General features: G+C 51.8%; 2 protein-coding genes across 9 annotated transcripts in view; both read left to right on the forward strand.

Annotated features, from left to right (window-relative positions):
- The window catches only part of LOC110972485 (zinc finger protein OZF-like), a 657,596-nt gene that overhangs the window by 361,247 nt on the left and 282,418 nt on the right, over positions 1–13,931 (forward strand). The window lies entirely within an intron of this gene.
- The window catches only part of LOC127531991 (zinc finger protein OZF-like), a 95,351-nt gene that overhangs the window by 73,305 nt on the left and 8,115 nt on the right, over positions 1–13,931 (forward strand). The gene's annotated exons all lie outside the window — the stretch shown is intronic.

The following is a 13,931-nucleotide window of genomic DNA, read 5'->3' on the forward strand; positions in this document are numbered from 1 at the left end:
ATACAGACACCAGAACCATCTCTTGTTGTACTGGACTATTGCTTGCCAGATCACAGAAGCCGATCGTCCTCAGGGGTTGGTGTGCTGTCAGTGGGTGCTGTACAGCCAAGGTAATTTTGTTTTTATGATTTGTAAATACTCAGCGGCCAGTGTGCATAAAAATATGGAACTAACATATTTCTGTCTTTGCAGTTGCCGCTGCTGCTGCTTCGGTTTTTTATGTTATACAGTCACTGGTGTTTTAATTATTCTTGGTGTGCTTTTATTGGTGCTAGGTTTTACTCAGTGAGTTTAGTGGAGGCGTTCTCTTTTATATAACTTAGTTTACTGTATATTTCAGCTTTGTTTCATATATATATTCTTATGCAGAGGTATCAGCGCTAATATTTGATCGGTTTTTATTTCTTTGTTGTTGTTCGTTTTGGTGGGTTTCTCTGTAGTTCTTTTGCATGGTTTGTTTTCCTATGCTGCCCTTTGTCACGAATCAGAGTTGGTGGACCCGAGCAGAGAGCCACACATCCAAGACCTGAGGAGATGTAAATGGTTTATTGGAGGGAGTGATAATGGCGGACGGAGAAAGCCAGGGTGTAGGAGCGGGGGGTTCTGGGCAGGAGTGGGGGAATCCAGGCAGGGGTGGGGGAATCCAGGCAGGGGTGGGGGAATCCAGGCAGGGGTGGGGGAATCCAGGCAGGGGTGGGGGGTTCCAGGCAGGGGTGGGGGGTTCCAGGCAGGGGTGGGGGTTCCCGGACAGCTGGCTGCGTGAAAGCAGGAGAAAACACGATCAAAATCAAACAGAAACTCAAACAGAAAACGTCAAAGGGCAAGAGAGCAAACCGAACTGCATGGTTTCTGGTTCAATACTCTGGCAGGGAGTGGAAGGTTGAGCCGGTCTTTATTGCAGAGGTAGGTGATTAGTGATATGGTTGTCAGCTGTCCGGGAGCCGTGCAGGTAGTTGATTACCTGAGTGGAGTCAGCTGAGAAGCTTGACTCCACTCAGGCACTGAGCTGTAGGGGGAGAGACAGGGCAGAGGAGCGGATGGGAGACAACCAGACAGACAGAGACAGGACAGAGGAGCGGAACTGTGACAGTACCCCCCCTCAACGGGCGCCTCCCGGCGCCCCATGGACCAAACCAAAAAGGGGCCCACTGGGGCAACCAGGGAGTAGACAGACACACAGACAAACACAGGGACCAGACAGAGCGGAAGGAACCAAAAGGACAGGAAGGGCAGAACAGGAGAGGGAATGAACTAAGACTGGGCTGAACCGAACGGAACTGAGGACTGGACTGGAGTAAAGGACAGGACAGGACTGGAAGGAAAGGACAGGACAGGACTGGACTGGAAGGAAAGGACAGGACAGGACTGGACTGGAAGGAAAGGACAGGACAGGACTGGACTGGAAGGAAAGGACAGGACAGGACTGGACTGGAAGGAAAGGAAAGGACAGGACTGGACTGGAAGGAAAGGACTGGACTGAAAGGACTGGACTGGACTGAAAGGAAAGGACTGGACTGGACTGAAAGGAAAGGACTGGACTGGACTGAAAGGAAAGGACTGGACTGGACTGAAAGGAAAGGACTGGACTGGACTGAAAGGAAAGGACTGGACTGGACTGAAAGGACAGGACTGGACTGGACTGAAAGGACAGGACTGGACTGGACTGAAAGGACAGGACTGGACTGGACTGAAAGGACAGGACTGGACTGGACTGAAAGGACAGGACTGGACTGGACGGAAAGGACTGGACTGGACTGGAAGGAAAGGACTGGACTGGAAGGAAAGGAAAGGACTGGACTGGAAGGAAAGGAAAGGAAAGGACTGGACTGAAAGGAAAGGACTGGACTGAAAGGAAAGGACTGGACTGAAAGGAAAGGACTGGACTGAAAGGAAAGGACTGGACTGAAAGGAAAGGACTGGACTGAAAGGAAAGGACTGGACTGAAAGGAAAGGACTGGACTGAAAGGAAAGGACTGGACTGAAAGGAAAGGACTGGACTGAAAGGAAAGGACTGAAAGGACAGGACTGGACTGAAAGGACAGGACTGGACTGAAAGGACAGGACTGACAGGACTGGACTGAAAGGACAGGACTGACAGGACTGGACTGAAAGGACAGGACTGACTGGACTGGACTGACTGGACTGGACTGACTGGACTGGACTGACTGGACTGGACTGACTGGACTGGACTGACTGGACTGGACTGACTGGACTGGACTGACTGGACTGGACTGACTGGACTGGACTGACTGGACTGGACTGACTGGACTGGACTGACTGGACTGGACTGACTGGACTGGACTGACTGGACTGGACTGACTGGACTGGACTGACTGGACTGGACTGACTGGACTGGACTGACTGGACTGGACTGACTGGACTGGACTGACTGGACTGGACTGACTGGACTGGACTGACTGGACTGGACTGACTGGACTGGACTGACTGGACTGGACTGACTGGACTGGACTGACTGGACTGGACTGACTGGACTGGACTGACTGGACTGGACTGACTGGACTGGACTGACTGGACTGGACTGACTGGACTGGACTGACTGGACTGGACTGACTGGACTGGACTGAAAGGACTGGACTGACTGGACTGGACTGAAAGGACTGGACTGAAAGGACTGGACTGGACTGACTGGACTGGACTGACTGGACTGGACTGACTGGACTGAAAGGACTGGACTGAAAGGACTGGACTGAAAGGACTGGACTGAAAGGACAGGACTGGACTGAAAGGACAGGACTGGACTGGACTGAAAGGACAGGACAGGACTGAAAGGACTGGACTGGACTGAAAGGAAAGGACTGGACTGAAAGGAAAGGACTGGACTGAAAGGAAAGGACTGGACTGAAAGGAAAGGACTGGACTGAAAGGAAAGGACTGAAAGGAAAGGACTGGACTGAAAGGAAAGGACAGGACTGACTGGACTGGACTGAAAGGACTGGACTGACTGGACTGGACTGAAAGGACTGGACTGACTGGACTGGACTGAAAGGACTGGACTGACTGGACTGGACTGAAAGGACTGGACTGAAAGGACTGGACTGACTGGACTGGACTGAAAGGACTGGACTGAAAGGACTGGACTGAAAGGACTGGACTGAAAGGACTGGACTGAAAGGACTGGACTGAAAGGACTGGACTGAAAGGACTGGACTGAAAGGACTGGACTGAAAGGACTGGACTGAAAGGACTGGACTGAAAGGACTGGACTGAAAGGACTGGACTGAAAGGACTGGACTGAAAGGACTGGACTGGACAGGACTGAAAGGAAAGGACTGGACAGGACTGAAAGGAAAGGACTGGACTGAAAGGAAAGGACTGGACTGAAAGGACTGGACTGACTGGACTGGACTGAAAGGAAAGGACTGGACTGGACTGAAAGGACAGGACTGGACTGAAAGGACAGGACTGGACTGAAAGGACAGGACTGGACTGAAAGGACAGGACTGGACTGAAAGGACAGGACAGGACTGACTGGACTGGACTGAAAGGAAAGGACTGGACTGGAAGGAAAGGACTGGAAGGAAAGGACTGGACTGAAAGGAAAGGACTGGACTGGACTGGACTGGACTGGACTGAAAGGAAAGGACAGGACTGGACTGAAAGGAAAGGACTGGACTGGACTGAAAGGAAAGGACTGGACTGGACTGAAAGGAAAGGACTGGACTGGACTGGACTGAAAGGAAAGGACTGGACTGGACTGGATCGGACTGAACTGAGAACAGGACAGGACTGGACTGAAAGGAAGGGACTGGATCGGACTGAACTGAGAACAGGGCAGGACGGGGACTGGATCGGACTGAACTGAGAACAGGGCAGGACGGGGACTGGATCGGACTGAACTGAGAACAGGGCAGGACGGGGACTGGATCGGACTGAACTGAGAACAGGGCAGGACGGGGACTGGATCGGACTGAACTGAGAACAGGGCAGGACGGGGACTGGATCGGACTGAACTGAGAACAGGGCAGGACGGGGACTGGATCGGACTGAACTGAGAGCAGGGCAGGACGGGGACTGGATCGGACTGAACTGAGAGCAGGGCAGGACGGGGACTGGATCGGACTGAACTGAGAGCAGGGCAGGACGGGGACTGGATCGGACTGAACTGAGAGCAGGGCAGGACGGGGACTGGATCGGACTGAACTGAGAGCAGGGCAGGACGGGGACTGGATCGGACTGAACTGAGAGCAGGGCAGGACGGGGACTGGATCGGACTGAACTGAGAGCAGGGCAGGACGGGGACTGGATCGGACTGAACTGAGAGCAGGGCAGGACGGGGACTGGATCGGACTGAACTGAGAGCAGGGCAGGACGGGGACTGGATCGGACTGAACTGAGAGCAGGGCAGGACGGGGACTGGATCGGACTGAACTGAGAGCAGGGCAGGACGGGGACTGGATCGGACTGAACTGAGAGCAGGGCAGGACGGGGACTGGATCGGACTGAACTGAGAGCAGGGCAGGACGGGGACTGGATCGGACTGAACTGAGAGCAGGGCAGGACGGGGACTGGATCGGACTGAACTGAGAGCAGGGCAGGACGGGGACTGGATCGGACTGAACTGAGAGCAGGGCAGGACGGGGACTGGATCGGACTGAACTGAGAGCAGGGCAGGACGGGGACTGGATCGGACTGAACTGAGAGCAGGGCAGGACGGGGACTGGATCGGACTGAACTGAGAGCAGGGCAGGACGGGGACTGGATCGGACTGAACTGAGAGCAGGGCAGGACGGGGACTGGATCGGACTGAACTGAGAGCAGGGCAGGACGGGGACTGGATCGGACTGAACTGAGAGCAGGGCAGGACGGGGACTGGATCGGACTGAACTGAGAGCAGGGCAGGACGGGGACTGGATCGGACTGAACTGAGAGCAGGGCAGGACGGGGACTGGATCGGACTGAACTGAGAGCAGGGCAGGACGGGGACTGGATCGGACTGAACTGAGAGCAGGGCAGGACGGGGACTGGATCGGACTGAACTGAGAGCAGGGCAGGACGGGGACTGGATCGGACTGAACTGAGAGCAGGGCAGGACGGGGACTGGATCGGACTGAACTGAGAGCAGGGCAGGACGGGGACTGGATCGGACTGAACTGAGAACAGGGCAGGACGGGGACTGGACCGGACTGAACTGAGAACAGGGCAGGACGGGGACTGGACCGGACTGAACTGAGAACAGGGCAGGACGGGGACTGGACCGGACTGAACTGAGAACAGGGCAGGACGGGGATTAGGCTGGCCAGACAGTAGCTCCGGGGGTCGGCCCGAAGGCAGAACTGTCCGGGGATGGACAGGGCGGAGGGTCTGCTCCGGAGGACGGACCGTAGGCTGGACAGGCCGGGGATGGACAGGGCGGAGGGTCCGCTCCGGAGGGCGAAGGGTCCGTTCCGGCGGGCGGACCGTAGGTCGGACTGGCTGGGGATGAGTGAGCCGGTGAGTCCGTTCCGGTAAGCGGAGAGTCCGTTCCGGCGGGCGGACCGTAGGTCGGACTAACTGGGGATGAGTGGGCCGGAGGGTCCGTTCCGGTGGGCGGAGGATCCGTTCCGGCGGACGGACCGTGGGCCGGACTGGCCAGGGATGGGCAGGACGGAGAGTCCGTTCCGGTGGGCGGCCTGGGGGTCGGACTGGACGTGGATGAGCAGGGCAGAGAGTCCGTTCCGGTGGGCGGCCCGGTCGAGGCTGGGCAAGCCGGAGGGTCCGTTTCGGGGGACGGCCCGAAGGCGGGACAGGTCGAGGCCGGACCGGCCTAAGGATCCACTTCGTGGACCGGACTGGTCGAGGCAGGGCAAGCCGGAGGACCCGTTCTGGGGGACGGCCTGAAGGCGGGACAGGCCGAGACCGGACCGGGCGGAGGGCCCGCTTCAGAGGGTGGCCTGGCGGCCGGACGGGCCAGGACTTGACAGACAGGGTGGATCGTTCAGGGGGACGGCCCGGGGGCCGGACAGACAGGGTGGATCGTTCAGGGGGACGGCCCGGGGGCCGGACAGACAGGGTGGATCGTTCAGGGGGACGGCCCGGGGGCCGGACAGGGCAGAGGGGCCGCTCCGGCGGACGGCTCCGGGGCCGGACAGGGCAGAGGGGCCGCTCCGGCGGACGGCTCCGGGGCCGCTCCGGCGGACGGCCCGGGGGCCGGACAGGGCAGAGGGGCCGGGCTGGAGGCTGGACTGGGGGCGGAGCCGGGTCCGGTGGGTCCTCCGGGGGCGGAGCCGGGTCCGGTGGGTCCTCCGGGGGCGGAGCCGGGTCCGGTGGGTCCTCCGGGGGCGGAGCAGGATGGGAAGCGCAAGGCCTCTTCATGGACTTGGGGGAGACCCCAGGCCCCTCCAAAACCGCCGAGGTTCCAGGAAGCGGAGACGGGGCGTCGACGGCCTCCTCAGGGAGCGGAGGCGGGGCGTCGACGGCCTCCTCAGGGAGCGGAGGCGGGGCGTCGACGGCCTCCTCAGGGAGCGGAGGCGGGGCGTCGACGGCCTCCTCAGGGAGCGGAGGGAGCGGAGGGAGCGGAGGGAGCGGAGGGCCCCTGGATCCTGCCAGGGGCAGGATCCAGGGGCCCCTCTGGGGGCGGCGCAGGATCCAGGGGCCCCTCTGGGGGCGGCGCAGGATCCAGGGGCCCCTCTGGGGGCGGCGCAGGATCCAGGGGCCCCTCCGGGGGCGGCGCAGAAGGGAAGGCGCAGAGCCTCCTAAGGGGCTCAGGGAAGGCTTTATGGCCTTCTAAGGCCGCTGAGGTCGCGGGGACTGAAGGCGGAGCGTCGTCGACCTCCGCGGGGACTGAAGGCGGAGCGTCGTCGACCTCCGCGGGGACTGAAGGCGGAGCGTCGTCGACCTCCGCGGGGACTGAAGGCGGAGCGTCGTCGACCTCCGCGGGGACTGAAGGCGGAGCGTCGTCGACCTCCGCGGGGACTGGAGGCGGAGCCGGGAACTCCTCCGGGGCCGGAGCGGAAGCCGGGGCGTCATGGTGCCTCCTGGCTTTGCGTCTTCGACGGCCAGGCCGCTTGGCAGATGGTTCTATGGGCGGCAGGGAGACAGGGCCTGGCTGGCTGCCAGGGGAGCCAGTAGGCGGGTCGCTCAGAGGAGCACTCAAGAAGTCTTGCATGAAAGCAGGTAAGTGGTCGGCTAATCCGGGTCGCTGGCCTGCTAGTTTCCGGCCCAGGATTATGCTAGAGTCTTGGGGGTCGTCCCTCCACTTCTCCCACAACTCGTATAGCACGTTAAAAAAAACGCTGTGCTCCTCGCAGGAGGAGAAGAAGTCTATGGGCGTGTCTTGGGTTAGGGACTGGGTGTCGGCAGGATCCGGGGCTAGTGGCACAGGTGGAAGGGAAAATGGCTTGGGCTGGGCTGGGGACGAGGAAACTTGGTTGAGCAGGGTGACGAAGTGATTTAATTGTGCTTTTGCGGCGGCAACATCCTGTAGGGCTTGGCTGTATTGAAGAATCCGGGTCGGGTCGGGGGCTTCCTGGGAGATTTGGCTAGCTAAGACGGCGAGTTGGGAGCACAGCTTCTGGTAATTGGTTGAGAGCAGACGGAAGGTTTGGTGAAGTTGCCTGATGTCGAATGGCGTGGGCGGGTGCGGTCTTGGCGGTGAGTTCTCCGGGTCCATGTTTGGCCAGAGTATTCTGTCACAAATCAGAGTTGGTGGACCCGAGCAGAGAGCCACACATCCAAGACCTGAGGAGATGTAAATGGTTTATTGGAGGGAGTGATAATGGCGGACGGAGAAAGCCAGGGTGTAGGAGCGGGGGGTTCTGGGCAGGAGTGGGGGGGTCCAGGCAGGAGTGGGGGGGTCCAGGCAGGAGTGGGGGGGTCCAGGCAGGAGTGGGGGGGTCCAGGCAGGAGTGGGGGGGTCCAGGCAGGAGTGGGGAATCCAGGCAGGAGTGGAGAATCCAGGCAGGAGTAGGGGTTCCAGGCAGGAGTAGGGGTTCCAGGCAGGAGTAGGGGTTCCAGGCAGGAGTAGGGGTTCCAGGCAGGAGTAGGGGTTCCAGGCAGGGGTGGGGGTTCCAGGCAGGAGTGAGGGTTCCCGGACAGCTGGCTGCGTGAAAGCAGGAGAAAACACGATCAAAATCAAACAGAAACTCAAACAGAAAACGTCAAAGGGCAAGAGAGCAAACCGAACTGCATGGTTTCTGGTTCAATACTCTGGCAGGGAGTGGAAGGTTGAGCCGGTCTTTATTGCAGAGGTAGGTGATTAGTGATATGGTTGTCAGCTGTCCGGGAGCCGTGCAGGTAGTTGATTACCTGAGTGGAGTCAGCTGAGAAGCTTCACTCCACTCAGGCACTGAGCTGTAGGGGGAGAGACAGGGCAGAGGAGCGGATGGGAGACAACCAGACAGACAGAGACAGGACAGAGGAGAGGATGGTAAACAACCAGACAGACAGAGACAGGACAGAGGAGCGGAACTGTGACACCCTTGTTTTAAATACTGGCAACATCTCTGCATATTTTATGTTTTAGATCTGTTCATCTTCCCATTCCTGTTATTATTGGTGGAATCACGGAGGCCTAGTGACCTTGAGTTTATTTTTTTTCTTTTCTACCCACATCGTTTGAATAAAATTGGCAAGAAGGATGGTCCTTCTTGCTCTATAGAAGTATAAACCATGTTTCTGTTTTCCTTGTGAAACTTATCTGTGTAGGTTTAGTTTTAGTAACTCTTTACAGTCTCTGGGCTTTCCCAGAGTGGCGTTGTCATTTATTCCCTAGTTGAGACATTATTTGGTTACATTTGGATAAAATTAATTTGTTGACATTCGGTCGATAAACGATATCTCTTAACGGCTATCATAAATGATTTAGTTCAGTATTTGGAGATCAGTTGTGCAACATGCATTTATTGTTTTAAATAAAAAAAATATTAAATGATGGATAAAATTCTGTTGTCTATATTCAGTCTATGTCTAAATGTTGAAATGCAGTAGAGATTTAGACGTCTAAATCTCGGATATATTTAGACTAGACTGTATATCGCTCAACGGCTATCATAATTATATCAGTTCAGCATTTGAAGATCAGTTCTGCAACATGCAGTTATTGTTTTAAACAAAACTTTTAAATAATGGATTAAATTCGGTTGTCTAGATTCGGTCTATATCTAGACGTTGAAATGCGGTATATATTTAAACGTCTAAATCTCGGCTATATTTATACTATTCTGAATATCGCTCTATACGGCTATCAGAATTGTATTAGTTCAGTAGTTGGAGATTAGCTATGCACCTTACCGTTGTTGTTTTTAAATAAATAGTTGTAGAATAATTGATTAAACTGCAACGTCTAAAATCAGACGGCATCGAGACGGTTGAATTTAGGTCTAAAAAAATCTAGACGTCTAATAGACGTCTCTTGTTCGGTGGGCATATCCTTCTGTACACTACCGTTCAAAAGTTTGGGGTCATCCAGACAATTCCATATTCTCCAAGAAAGCTCCCACTTTTATTCATGTGCCAACATAACTGCACAAGAGTTTTCTAATCATCAATGATCCTTTCAACACCATTAGCTAACACAATGTAGCATTAGAACGCAGGAGTGATGGTTGCTGGAAATGTTCCTCTGTACCCCTATGGAGATATTCCATAAAAAATCAGCTGTTTCCAGCTACAATAGTCATTTACCACATTAACAAGGTCTAGACTGGACTTATCATTTATTTAATGCTATCTTCATTGAAAAAACTTATTTCAAGAAAATTACATTTCTAAGTGACCTCAAACTTTTGAACAGTAGTGCATATGTATATGTCTTTTTTTTTTAAATTAGACATGTAAGATGGAATAATATTGATGATAGCTCGTGTCCTTGTTCCTCTTTTAGCACACATCACACAGTATTAGAATGAATAAGAACATTCAATTAAAAAATACAATCTTTTTCATAACAAGCTGCTGTGGAGGCAAAACCTTTTTGTTCTTCGCAATGAATCTTTTGTTCTTTTATTCAGAGCTCTGAAGGTACAGGTGACACAGAGTGCAAAGCAGTCTATTTGTCAAATCAAACTGGAAGGAGCTGAGAACTCAAAGGAGAAGCATTTACACACAGGTGCTACACTCAGCTGGGATGGAACCAATCTGCGGCTGCAGGTTTGCCACCGGTGGCATACATGGGGACACACGCAGCACTGAGGAGGAACTGAGGGGAGCTAGCCGGAATTGTCTTAAAGCAATTTATATTGCTATGGTCAGGTCAGCGATAGATTATGGCTGTGTAGTTTACAGTTCAGCTGCCAAGACCAACCTGAAAAAGTTGGAAGTTATTCACAGTCTTGCATTGAGGTTATGCTGTGGAGCAATGAACACAACCCCAGTAGATGCCATTCATGTGGAGATGGGAGAGATGCCATTAGTTTTTAGAAGGATGCAATTAGCTCTGACTTATTGGGCTAACTTACAAGGACACGGACAAAGTCATCCGGTGTTGAGTGTGTTGCAGCCAAGTCAGGAAAAAGAAAAGGTGCAGATTAATAGCTTTGGATGGGTAATAGAGAGCATGACACAAGAGTCCGGAATAGATCAACTTGAACTAAGTCCAACGGTTTCAATTTCTCTTACTCCTCCATGGTTACTGACAGAAATAAAGGTGGATCTAAGCTTATTGAAAAGAAGTGTAATAGTGGTTCTGTTAATGGGTATATTTCTTATGTTTATTCAAATGATTTGGTTATTTATACTGATGCGTCTAGGTCACTTACAGGTCAGGTTGGAGTGTCTTTTGTTATTCCTGAATTAGGTATTGCTAGTGTAGTGAACTCTGTGGTAGGGAGGATTCCCTGCGCTCTGATCCCTTGGGGCGGAGATTCTGTGACCAGCTGCGCTGATTGCAATTGTTCTCAGCTGATGAAGAGGAGACGCTACTAAAAGGAGGCGCTGAGGGGCAGTGAGGGAGAGGTACCAGACAAGGACTGGAAGTGCCAGAAAAGCCCGAGGCGGAGGCTAGAAAGTGTGGCTGAAGGCTGCGGTCTTCTCAGCTCGGTGCTGTTCGCCACCTTTAGGGTGGCCGGCAGCGAAGACAGTTAGGAAGGGGAGCTGTTCCTGTGAGAGGAGGGGAGGCTGTGTGCCTCCTTTTTTAGATAGAGAGTGGGGGGGGATTAGACGTTGCCTCTGCCGGGCTAGTTCAGTGGTGAGCCAGGGGAGAAACAAGGACAGAATCTCCCGCAGCAGAGCAGAGTGCTGCAATCCGACTCTACTCCAGCCTGCATCTGCTGCTGTGCAGCCACCGGTCCAGATGCCTCATTCAGACAATAATACACTTCTCCATTCAGACCCCATGGAGGGGTCTCGTCGGCCAGGGAAAGCTAAGTTTTAAAAACACACCACTACACTTCCATTGACTGTCGTATTTTGTGTTTCTTTTAGTTATCTTTAACTATTTTGATGTCGACCCATTCAGTTTAGTTCCACCAGGGTTATTTAAAGTGTGTGTGTGTGTGTGTGTGGGCTCACGGGGCGTGGGTGGGGCCACCTGGGCCAGGAGTGATCCCGTGGGGATTTCGTTGAGCTGTTGGTGCCAGCCATCATTTTATGTGTCCTGAATAAAGATTGTGTACTTGCATCCGTCTGTCCCTGGTTGTCCTTCTGGGTTTTACCTGACACCGGACCAGACCGGTAAAAAAAGGTGGTGGCAGCAAAAACTTGCACTACTGTAAAATACAGACTGCCATACTATAAAATTTCTTACACTATTAATAAAAGAACAAGCGACAATTTATCAGTGTACACCGGGGAATTGGCAGCAATATTACTGGCGTTAAATTGGACAGAGGATAATGGAAAAGAGAGAACTGTGATTGCAACTGATTCAAGCGGTGCAGCGATAAGTGTTAAAAATTTGAAATCTGAGGCAAGACAAGATATATGTGAAATTGGTCAAGTTAGTTATAGGCTATGGAGACAAGGCAAGCAAATTATTATTTTGTGGGTTCCGGCACACACAGAAGTGGATGGAAATGAGTTAGCAGACAAGTATGCAAAAACAGGGGGCTGCTAAAGATGTAATTAACTTTCCCATGAAGTATAGTAGATCTGAAGTTAAAACAATAGTTAAAGAATGAAGAGGAAATGGCAGAGACAATGGGATACTTGCTCGAAAGGTTGCTTTTATTACTCAATTCAAAAAAGTATAGAGGGGAATTTAGGAGAACAGGGCTGTTTAGGCCGGAAAGAGGAGGATGTCTTGTCACGATTAAGACTCGGGCACACAGGGCTGAATAGCACTCTGAGAATCATTGGAAAACATAATACAGGGGAATGTGAATGCTGTAGAGTGGAGGAGACTGTTGAGCATGTATTGATCTATTGCCCCAAGTTTCAGCAGCAGAGAAGAGTATTCAAGAGGAAAATCTGTGATAGTAAAATCAAATTCGAGGTCAGGGAAATATTGAGAAATTTATCATTGAAACATGTTGCTAAGGCATTGCTTTTATTTATGGAAAGAGAGGGTTTAAGGACTGCTGGGGCCTTCCTGCCCCACACTCCATTCCAGAAGGTGGCGGTAATGCACCTAAAAGTTGCGTGCCAACTGCCATTAAACAAAAAGAAGAAGGAGGAACTGAGAATGAATGACCGCGTTCAAACAAAGTGGCTGTGAGTTTCTGTTGGGAAAGCATCAAGATCTGCGGCAAACTAGTCCGTGTATGTCGCCGTCATTCTATTTTCGATTTGGGGTCAAAACACCAAAAACGGATAATGGCCGTTTCCCGTTTTTCGTTTTCAAAACAAAAATCGGAAAACGGAAAACCAATCCGTTTTCCGATTTTCTTTTTTCAATAAAAACGGATATCAAAAAACAAATTAAAAGTTAAATTTAATTTTTTGATATCCGTTTTCTAACTACACTTTTGCAAGACAAACATCAGAAATGACGACGTACACGGACCCACTCTCCGAGAACCAAATCAAAACATAAATGTTGTGAACCCTTTAAGCTGCAGTCAATTCCAGCCATTTTCAGAACAAAAAAATCGCTAATATTCTATTTTTAAATAAAAAATATGACGAGACATACAGGGAATATTGGACGGGCATCGCCAGGTGCATTTCCTTGAAAACGACCAATTCTTGGTAAATATACCGACTTCAAGACATGTTTTGGACGAAATATTTTACTGACTTGTTTTGTCTGGATGTCCAAGGTTGGATTATGGCCGTTTTTTTTGTGGAATATTTTCATCCGTGTGTAATAATGAACCCGGAAATGTGAGTCGCGCTGTGTACGTTGAAGCCGTGTATGGAGAACGGATGGATGGATATTCGTTGTTTGTCGGACAAATGTGTTTATATTACCCGCTGTGGTAATCACATCTGAAAGTGGTTTATACCGGCGGATTCATGAGAATCTAAGCTTTCCATCGGCGTATAGTGTTTGTATAATCGCGTTTGCAGCCGTCGGACATTCTTTAAATTCCTATGCAAATTAGTAAGTGTACCGCCGGCGGTACACTGAAGTTTTTAAACTGCACAAACACATAGTGCTTCTCTTGCATGTTAACGTGCTTGGTGGTAGGGTCCATGCAGGGATCTTACCCTTAACCCTGCCCTCACAAGCCTTGACATTTCTTGATGACAGGTAGCCGGTCATCATTTTGCGGCCAAATGATGATCCAGTCTGGAAGAACATTTAATGTTGAAAATTGTGTATTCTGAGCGAGAGCACCCAGAAGGTGGCGATGTTCACATTATTACTATGACATTCAGATATAGTGGATGAGATTGTTCACAAAGTATATAAAAACTTGGCATGTAATTATGATAGACCGCTTCGGCAGTGCTGTTCTGACTATTACATTTATTTCTTAAGTCACCCTGCTAGTCCTGTGAATAAATAAGACAGCAGTGAAATCCATTGTACCCGATTTGCTTGCCCTTTGGGGTAACTCTTGTAATATTGGGCTATAAAAATAATAAATAAATAAAAAACGGATATCAAAAAA

The sequence above is a fragment of the Acanthochromis polyacanthus genome, chromosome 22 (genome assembly GCF_021347895.1).
Source record: "Acanthochromis polyacanthus isolate Apoly-LR-REF ecotype Palm Island chromosome 22, KAUST_Apoly_ChrSc, whole genome shotgun sequence".
NCBI lineage: Eukaryota > Metazoa > Chordata > Actinopteri > Pomacentridae > Acanthochromis > Acanthochromis polyacanthus.